The sequence below is a fragment of the Haemaphysalis longicornis genome, unplaced genomic scaffold (assembly GCF_048455015.1).
Source record: "Haemaphysalis longicornis isolate Haplotype H1 unplaced genomic scaffold, Haemaphysalis longicornis Haplotype H1 scaffold_9, whole genome shotgun sequence".
Classification (NCBI taxonomy): domain Eukaryota; kingdom Metazoa; phylum Arthropoda; class Arachnida; order Ixodida; family Ixodidae; genus Haemaphysalis; species Haemaphysalis longicornis.
This window is the reverse complement of record NW_027526460.1, coordinates 87,654,177-87,664,473: the sequence shown is the minus strand read 5'-3', so window position 1 is coordinate 87,664,473 and position 10,297 is coordinate 87,654,177. Positions and strand designations below refer to the sequence as shown.

Below are 10,297 nucleotides of genomic sequence, written 5' to 3'. Positions count from 1 at the left end.
GTGGGAAGAGCAGTCGGTCGAAAAATGGATGTCAATCATTTAAATACAGGGTGGAATGGATGGGTTGACCTTTCCGTTGTGATAATTGCCCGAAGCACTAGCATTCACTGCATGCCATCGCCCAGCGAGGTTACGTGCGCCGGCAACGTCGTCAGACTGCACAGTGCGGAGCGCTCTCTGAATCCTGTATAATCTTGCGCAGAAGGAGTGGTCGAAAGTATGGCGTCGTATCACATAATGCGGCGAGGTTCCCGAGTTTACTCGCATCATTTTTTTTTTTGCAGAAAGGGGATTGGGGAAGAGGCTGTGGTGGTTTGGATAGGTTACTTACCTGCTCCTTCCAGCGGTGGTGGTGGGGAAGCACGGTTGTTTCGTAGGCAATCAGGCCGCTATCGGCATACCCGGGACGCGAAGATCATAGATGCGTCCGAGTATTGTAGTACCTGTCAAGAGAAAAAAAATATGCGCAAGGTTTAACACTTCTAGTCATCAGGAGCGAAAGTAAAGTATATGCCAGTGTTTCATGAAATTTTGCCTTTGCTTGAGATTTGCAGCCTGCCGTCTGGCTTTATTTTCTACCGGATGATTTGATTCGTCCTTTCGCTGGCACTGAAGGGCACGCGCAGACATCTCATCCGGCACGACATCACTGGCGAGACTGAGGGACCAAGCTCTGGCGAAGCAGCTGTCAAGCCCTCGCCTAGTCACGTGATTCGCTTGTGCCGAAGCGCACGCACCGACGACACTGCCAGCCAGGCTCCGAGCGAGCGAAGCGATGAGAACAAAACGGCGCAGATTGCACGCAGGTGGCTGAAGGTCACTTGCGACGCGATGATTGACCTTGAAAAATGTGACGTAGTAGAGCTTTCGCTCTAAAATTACTGACAGTTTGACTGTGCCAACCCCGCGGAATATCGTACAGAAGCAGTATGCGTTTCTGCTTATTCAGTGTTGTTGAATGCCCTGCTGCGCTATGTTCTCGTAAAACGACAAAGGACCGTCGGCTTTTACGGGTGCGACGATTACGATTGGGAGCAAAAACTCGCGTAAGTTTCGTCATTGGGTTACCGATACAGAAAGCAAAATATTTTATAAACTGCAAGAACCTTACGGCACAAATTCTTTCAAGAAACTTCTGATTCTGAATACTTCCATAAATGTACAACCACACTGCTGAGACGAATACTTGCGATCTTTTTCCGTCCAACTTGAAGAAATTCATTTTTGATAGGTAGTTATATCTCTCACACTGAGTTTAGTGCAAATACTACCAGGGTAACGGAAATGAAAGCAAGTAGTGAGCACATTCAGAGAAAAAAAAAGGCAATTAGGTTTATTTCAACACTGACAATGCCAGTCATCTAACTGGGCGGAGCAATTGCCGGAAGTTTTGTAAGGCTAAGTCCGCCTCATCCAACAATACATACTACAACAACTACTACTACTAGTAGTACTACTACCTGAAACGTTTGACTAAGGCAACCTACCCAAACCAAGCAATCAATACTGATACCCAAGTTACAGCGGTGAACATTACAAGCATACCAAACTTACAGAGTCCTCCATGCAAGCAGGTATGGCTACAAAGTTACAAGCACAGAAGCACAAAAAACATAAAAGCCATCCTGCAGACATTGCAAACATCAGGGACAAAAGACGTCCCATCTTTCTTGGGCTAATTCTGCGATACGTCCTATTCTACGTTAGCTCGGTCAACTACCTCCCACCAACGGCACGTGATTGGCCGAGAAGTGTACAAGGGCGGCCGTTTCTTCCTCTCTTTTTCTTGCCTCTTTCCCTTCCCAGCATCCGCAGCGTCGTTCGCTATTTGAACACACCGCGGGCGAAGATAACACCAACAGAAAAGAAGCGCACTCGTCCGACGGAGTATAACACAACCGTCCACTCGACGAGCACACAACTGGGCCGCCCGGTCGCGAATACATTAAACGCGCGCTGCAGCAGACCTGGCGTCTGCAGGGCGGGTCGCGTCATTTTTGCACAGCCGAGCGGGCGCCGTGCTCGTCCTTTTCGATCAACTATGCAAATATGGGGCCCCAAGGCCCGACGTCAATAATCCCGCGCCTATAGAATGCAGCCATTCTCAGCCGATCAGGTGAATACTGCACAGAGAAGCCCATTACGTCGTCGTCATCGCCGCTGCAGCGATGTCTACAGACAACAACCCCAAGGTAACACGAAAGCCTCAGCACTACCTTTATGAACCAGATGCTGCGTCCATCAACTGGCTACACCTGTCGCGCTTCGAAATCGTCTCGTTTCATCAGCCTATAGTAGGAAATCAAAGTGCCTCAGCTGTCACACCATAAAGACACTGTTTAAGGTATTCGTGTCTTGGCGGCGTTTGTGCAGCACACGCGAGGCCAAACAGCGAGATGATAATGACGCAACTCTCCCCCTCCCCCGTTCCTCCCTGCGTCGCAGGCTTTGCGAAACGGGCGGCCGATAATGGCAGCAGCGAAAACAAAGCCCGCGTCTGTGTATACGGCGGCAGAGGTGTATAGATGCTCGCAATATATGCATACGAGCTTCCCGTAGAACTTCCTGCGGCCCGTTCGCTCCTTTCCTCGGCGTGTACACACGGAGGAGGCGATACGGGTGAGCGACTCGCAAAAGGAGCGAACAGCGTGTACTGAAGGGAAGAGCAAGAGCAGCGGCCGTCAGGTGTTTACACGTGTCCGTGGAAGCGAAGCGAAGCGCGCGCTTTGTTAGCGCGTTCGGGAAACAAGCGCTTTTTGATGAGCGGGAAACTGCTTCGTGCACCCCGCCAAACACGGAGCTAATAAGGAGAGAGGGGGGGAGATTGAAGCCCGAAGACTCGTAACGAAGGCCGGGGATGCGAGAGAGGGGAGGGGGTAGAGGGAGAAGAAATTGAGTGTCCAGATCAATAACGTGTTGTCATCGATAACGAAATCGATAACGCGGCTGGACGTGGTTACGGATGGCCCTGGGAGTCCGTTTATAGACCAGTTTGACGAGCTTTGCTCTTATTGTTTGCTTTCTTTCTTTTTAAAATTGTTATGAAATGCACTTTCTCGCACGCTCGGCTTCGTTGCAGCACTTTCACGACTGTCCGTGGCGGCCCTGCGGATGTGCGGGTGGTCGCATCAACCCACCCCCCCTCCCCCTCCCCCTGCTGATCACATCCAGAGCTAGCAATGCTGAGGATACTCCACACCTTCTACAGTCCACACCCTAACATATCCGCTTCACCCCACACACCCCCCGCCCATATGGTCACTCTTGATCCGCCTTTGGTCATGATAGTAACGAAAGATATTGTGGCGTAGCCAAAGACGACGCAGCTGTCTTGAAGAAAAAAAAAACAAGTTTATTGGAGCGAACTTGTGCTCCCCTAACAACTCAAAGAATACACAGGCGGCGAAACAGCAGTCAACAAAGTGACGTGCGTAGACTGGTGTCTGCGATTAGAATGCCGAGGCATCTGCTCGGCGGGAATTTATCACTCGGCGTGAGGGTTTCTGGAATAGTCGAATTGTATCCAGAACACTGTAGATCAACGAAGATTATTCTAGGCTGTTCACATTCGTTCGGAACGCTCTCCCTATAGAAGAGATAACACATGCGGCTAGAAGAGATAACACATGCGGCACAGAAAGAAAGAACGAAACACGCGCCTCCCTTGGCACAGAGAAAACAGCGATAACACAGGCCGGCGCAGCCGGGCGACAAAAGCAAAACACAAATAAACAAACCCAATGCATGGTTCGCGGCAATATATGCAAGTATCTAGGTAGATCGTCGGGTAATATGGTGTCAGATCCGCTGCGACACAGTTGTCGAGGGTAACCTGGTGCCGAGAAATCAAAACTGCCCCTTGCGTAGCCCGTATGCGGCTAAAACGCTGCATTTCTGGAGGCACGCTTCTGGACAGTAGTTAACCCGGATCGCCAATCCTGCGGTGTTAATGGTCGCACATTGCACGTCATGTAGGATTGCCCTCTGTTCGCTGAGTATTCGAAAGGATTAGAAGAAAGCCAGCATCACGCCACAGATGCCACGAAGGGCAACAAGAATCGCAATTTTAGGTTAAGCAGCGCAACTCAGACGAGGAAAAACAAAGAAGACGTATTGAGCCGAAAATTAATTTCTACCGATACGAACCAAGAGAGAGAGAATAAGGGGGGGGGGGGTGTTGCGTGTAAAGGGCAGCAGCAGGCTATCGTTTTTCGACGACATTTGCAGGGAACCAAGCAGATACACGAGCACATTTTTATGATCGTCGTTTTAGTGCGTCCGGCAGCCCCAGCCCGGTTAGCAAATTTTCAGAGAAAGAACTATCGCGATGAACATGAAATAGGAGCCTACTGCGCAGGGTTTCGTCAATAAAAATTCCACCTATGCTTTCTTGTTTTCCAACCAGCCGCCGGTCCTCTGGCCGAACAAAAATTCAGCGCTGCCAAGAGTAAAGTTCCGAACTTAAAAGAGGGACGCCCTCAACGCTCCGGCCTGCTGCATACCCGTGGTTGGAGACAGGTTCTTTATGCAACGACGTGGTGACAAGTCTGAGAACGCCACGACCCGATGTTAACGCGATAACTGTCCGCGGAGCGACGCTTTATAATGAGGGAGTAGAATTACGATGGGAAGCTGCGTCGGGCGCACGTGAAGGAGCGCAGTTTGTCCTTTAACGAACTATACTTCGAGGAGCTGTCGTTAAAGAGGGATTCCGCGGCCCGATGTGAGGGACGAGAAAAAGGAAATAAAATGAGCAAAAGGCTGTCATTCTAGTGGAGCTGACTGCAGTGTCCGGTAATAAATGCGAAGAAGCGGTGAGGATGCTGGGACGGGCGGGAATGTTGCCGAAACAGACAAAACAATAAATTGGTCTTTCGGCTTAAAGCCCTCACGATTGCACTTCCGCTCTCAGAGAAGCGGTCGACCACGCACACATTTTATGAAGAGTCGAAGTTATTCAACGCTGGGCCACCTCTAATACACCAGAGGACCCTGATGATGATGGTTGGGTTTTTTTGGCGCAAGGCCGACTAAGGGCAAAGAGCGGCAGAGAAAAGTTTATTTAATGAAGTGAAGTGGTTACAAAAAAAAAGAGAAACGAACATAGTAAAATCAGGTAAAGATAATGGTGATGGCTGGTGTATAGGGCCAGATTTGATTATGCGTGATAGGAAATGAGGTTTAAAAACCTTTCCACCCTTCAAAAACTTCGCTGTCGCGGTAGAGAATCGAACCAACGATCTCGTGACCATAGCAGCTCGACAGAGCGCGCCCCGTATAAGAGGTAAATGGAAGCAGGTAGCAATAACGGGGGCAAAAAAAATTACACCATCTTCCCGTAGGGGAATCTGAGTAGTATGCGAAGCAGCCATGGGGTCGACTGAAGTTCCCATTAGTTTTCAGTTCGTCGTTTCCGTTGACGTCCAGCTTCGCGTGCCTTCGTTGTATCGGTAGCTTCTTTATGTAGTGTGAATGAGTGAAGGACATAAGGCGCGTTCGTAGTACATGCTCCCGTCTCGGTTTGTAGCGCAGTGGGAAGAGCGCCACGTCCCTCCCGTTGCAGCCAGATAGTCGTGCGATCGAAACCGGGCGCCGCCTATTTCATTTTATGGTGGACTGCTCTGACGTCAGCCTTCAAACGCTGACGGGGCTGAAGAGACGCGCATGCGCAGTAGAGTGCGGACGGCGGACGACAAGCATGAGATGCTCCGCATCTAAAAATCCACACACGTGGACGGCTCGGTTCCAGGGGCATTTTTTAAAGCGAAAGCTTTCTTAGTGGGACCGGTGGCGTCCTAACAAAAAACTAATGCATTTTACAATAGACCGGTTGGTCGACCGAAAAGCTCTGATAAGATCTCTGGACACCTAGCACGTGCGTGCAGCAGGGATTCCATTGTGTCAAAACGGTTACTTGAAAATCGCGACAAAGGAACGGTTCTAGATAAGACAATAGACGCATCGATCTTGAAGAAGTAGTACGCCTTTATCTCATAAACCACTCGTATCGGTGTACATTTAGATCGTTCGTAGATGCATTCACTTCTTCTTCCTCCTCTTCTTCTTCTTCTTCTTCTTCTTCTTCTTCTTCTTCTTCTTCTTCTTCTTCTTCTTCTTCTTCTTCTTCTTCATCATCATCAGCAGCAGCAGCAGCAGCAGCAGCAGCAGCAGCAGCAGCAGCAGCCGCATGATGATTATGACGACGACGACGACGACGGCGGCGGCGGTGGCGGTGGTGGTGGTGGTGGTGGTGGTGGTGGTAATGATGAAGTGCATTCACTTAGAGGGCGAAAAATCGCCGCATGGCTTCGTGCTTGCTCTTCGTTTGCGATTTGGGTCTTCGGAGGTTTGACATTCGATTGGACGCACTTTCAGCGGTGGTTGGACGTGCTTTCAGCGAAGGTTTTGACGCCTATTTTGACGCGGTTTAAATGCGAGAAAGCTTTCGCGCTTCTCTCAACTTTCCTCTGCAAGGGAGGATAAAGCTTTTCATTGTTATTGCTGTTGTTTGCAGCATGTAGTATAGGATCTTGCACTCAATTGTGTGGCAGGCCGACGTGACTCACGCTATTATAAGGCCGCAATTTTTAGTGTGAAAGCAATTTTACCATACCACCCTGGATTTCGCGGATGTACCCCAGTCGCACCTTATACTTCTCAAAACGACTAAAATTATTACTTGCACAGAACAACAATGATGTTAATATTCGTGGTGCAAAGGTTGGTACTTTTAAGTTACCTTTAAAGTACTTTTAAGTTAAAGGTACTTTTAAGTGAAAATCGTAGTTTAATTTCTTATAAAGTGATTATAGCGTCCGTTCGCTTACCGAAACGGTGACGTGTCAGCAAGGCAGCCATAAGAAATAAAAGTGTTGTTCTAGTCGTCGCGCACAAGGTTGGATAATGAAGTGTACAAGCTACTGCTAATACAGTGCTACGAGAACGAAAAGTTAACCCTTTCAGCCCTGGAATATTTATTTTGAGCAAAAATTGTTTTTCTGTGCGTTTTTATATAGTTTTGGACTTGTCAAGCATATCAAATAAACTTTAAGCTGATAGTGAAAGTATTTATAATTTACAGGCATAAGAAATAATATGGTCATTAGAAAATTAGAATTTCTCTTTCAGTAGAAAAAAATCTTGTTTTTCTAATAGATAGAACACCCTGAGCCTACAGAAAAAAAAACTAAAGCTGGGAGTACAAGTACTTCCAGAGACATTTTTAAAAACCAGGATTTCAGTTTTCTTGACCGCCCCACCGTCACACCTTGTGTCCACTACAGCTTTGTTTTTTTTTTTTTTTCATAGCATCCCGTCCCGCGAAGAAGTAACAATGGTGATTTCTATGGCAAGAGGCTACCTTGAAAAACTCTTGCCCAGAAAACTGAAAGTTTTGGCTTTGTTCTCAGGCGCTAGAAAATATTTTGAGTGGTGTCGGCAAATGATGACACCAGGGGTGGAACTACTGTAACGTCAGTCAACTACCATCAACGTGAAGCAACACTGGTGTAAAATTACCAAAGCAGCACCAAGTTTGTGGTCTGTTCTACGGGGCAAGGCGCATGATCGGAAATTCGTAACATTTCATAACTATCACAACTGAATAACAACTCAAACGTTATTGAGTGCTTTGCGAAGTTTTCTTGTTAAGACAGTATTAAGTTCATAATATGACTATGCTATTGAACATTACGGTTACGAGAGGATTCAAGGTTCGAGAGGAATAAAAGCCATCAAGCGCAGCTATGGATAGCAAACTAGGAGATCGATCTCAGAAAAGTCCCTGAGATAGATATCACTAAATTACTGCAATTTCAAGTAAAGGATTGCTTAACGCGAAATGTGGCCTTTATAAATCGGATGATAATTTTTTCTTCTTCTTTACTTCTTCCTTGTGAGAAATACGGCTACCATTGTTGAGAATCAAACTCATTACCTCGTTCTAGGCAGAAGAGTACCTTAGCCACAGACCGGCCACAGCAAGTCGCTAGCCAGTGGCTTTGATCTTCCCCGATGATATCACCGCGCACCGTAAAAGCGACGAGAACAAACAGGCTCTCCGGTTCTCGACTGGTTTCCGCCAAGAAACCTCCGCTGAGCGCGGAAGTCAACAATACGCCACCGCGAAGTCGTCTTCTCACATCGGTTCCCCGCGGCCGCGGAGGGCCCCGCGGTGCACTGTAATGTTTCGGCCAAGCATGCCTAAGCGCCTTCTGGCAGCCCATCTTTTCAGGGCGCGTCCCGACAATGACAACAAAGGGACACCGCCGCTTGTCGCTGCTCTTTTGCGCTGCCGGCGTCGTCACACGGCGAGCCCCGAAAAGCGAGACGCCTTCCCGACTCCGTCCGTGCACTCGCCTCTCCGATAAGAACAAGCCCTAGAAATGAGATTACTCCACAGAACCACGCCTTATCGCGCAATCATCGTCTCGTTACGGTTACCGGATCTTTCTTTAGTAGATTTCCTCTCGTCGGCATCATGGACGGTATCTACCGTATGTGCCGTGCATTGCGAACGTTGGTACTGGGGACTTCCCTTATTTGGGAGGTGACCAGATTGACGGCGTGTACACCCGTCCTTAGCCTGCCGGCATCGTGGACGCACAGCGCGTCTAATCGGGAGGGGTGGCCGCGCTGCGCTGTGTACGACAATCGAGCCCGGATCGCAGTCGTCTGCCGCCGATAAAAGAGCACACCCGTCTACCACCTCACACGCTCGCGACGTCGGTCGCCTGATGAACCGTGTCTCTGGAGTCGGAGAGTTGCATGCAGCGTCGTGAATCGGCGATCACGGTCGTAGATTCAGGTCAGTTGTATAACCTGCTCGTAAGAAGGCCTGGGAAGGATTGCAAGGTGAAGAAACAATGTATACGGGCCTCTGCGCACGTTATGCACGGAATTAGCTACGCCTGTGAATGTGTCAGGTCTACACGCACACGATTCAGCTACGGGTCCCTACTTTGCCTCCCCCCAAAATGTATAACCTTGCGGATATGGAATCGCCATGTTGGACGATGAATTCGGACAAATGCATCTGACTGTCCGCGTAAGAATGTCATCCGCAGCAGGGCAAAATATGGGGCTGGAGGTGAAATAGAAGCTGATTCGGAGTTAATTTAAGCAGTATTTGGTGGTCACTGTTATGTAACGCCTCCTGTGAACAAGCTATGGTCTTACAGCTAGAGGGACTGAACCTCAGAGTCATTACAACTAAGCTATTTTATGGGCCTTAACATAAACGGCCTCCAGGCTGCTCTGACAGGAACCGTTTGAAGGTACAAGGAATCGCTTGCGTCATTGTTATCACATAGACACATAGACGATTCATTCGTAGCCAGTGTTGCACCGAAAGCCGCAGCGTGGCGTTCAAACTTCGCGGGAGCGAAATTTCGGCCAACCGAATCCAGTATGAGCCTATTATCGCGCCTTAGCTAAGCCAGTGCTGCACCGAACATGTTTTAAGAGGACCAGATGGGGGCAGCCAGCATGGTGTCAAAAGTCGGCCGATGCCGTCGTCAATAGCCTTCGAGAGAAAACGCCGCAGTGAGCAAGTGAACGGGCCAGAGGCGCCAACAAGCGGCCTCCCTGCCCGAAACAAATCGGCGAATGCGGACCCCGTGGGGATGAATGTGGTCATGAATGGGCGCGGCAGCGGAAGGCCTGGACCCGCCAAAAGAAGGGTCCCACGACGCTGTCTCGTTGCAGTGGTCGCTTGTATTCAGTGAGCTCTGCCCAGAATATGCATAGTATCGATGCGCAGCGGGCAGGGAAGTATACGTGTAACACATATCAGCGAAGGGGGATCCATAACTGTGAATATAAAGAGGCAAGTTTTGTTCATCTTGTTCCATTTGTGCGTCACAATAGGGCTCATTTCGCTCGTTCGACGGGAAGTCGGACGAGCGCAGACAATATCATGTTAACTTCACATGCACCTGCCGTGATCGATCAGTGGATAAGACATTGCTCTACTGACCACAAGGTCACGGGATTAATTCCGAGATCCCTTCTTTTGATGATTGTGAAAAACAAGAAGGACCGTGTACATTTCGACTAAATTAAGGCGAAACCGATCACAACGGCGCGCTTCAGAGCCCACGTGTGACTTCATCGCGCAAAGCTTTAATTTGAAGTTTACATGAACGCTTAAAAACGGTATTTCCGCCAGTGACTATCGACCTATAATCTGTGATTATATGAACTCAAGCCGATGAAACTTCGTATCACGCCACTGTATACCAACTAAACGTAACGAATCTGCGATATTAAGTGTAGTAATCTTACGCCTTTTGAAGTA

The 10,297-nt window shown here is 48.8% G+C and overlaps 1 protein-coding gene across 2 annotated transcripts in view; it reads right to left on the bottom strand.

Moving 5' to 3' along the window:
• Positions 1–10,297, bottom strand: part of LOC144153878 (uncharacterized) — a 785,919-nt gene that overhangs the window by 545,170 nt on the left and 230,452 nt on the right. For both annotated transcript variants that reach the window (XR_013319404.1, XM_077685628.1), the window contains exon 2: positions 332–443. The gene's annotated coding sequence lies outside the window, so the exon portion shown is untranslated. The remainder of the gene's footprint in view (positions 1–331; positions 444–10,297) is intronic.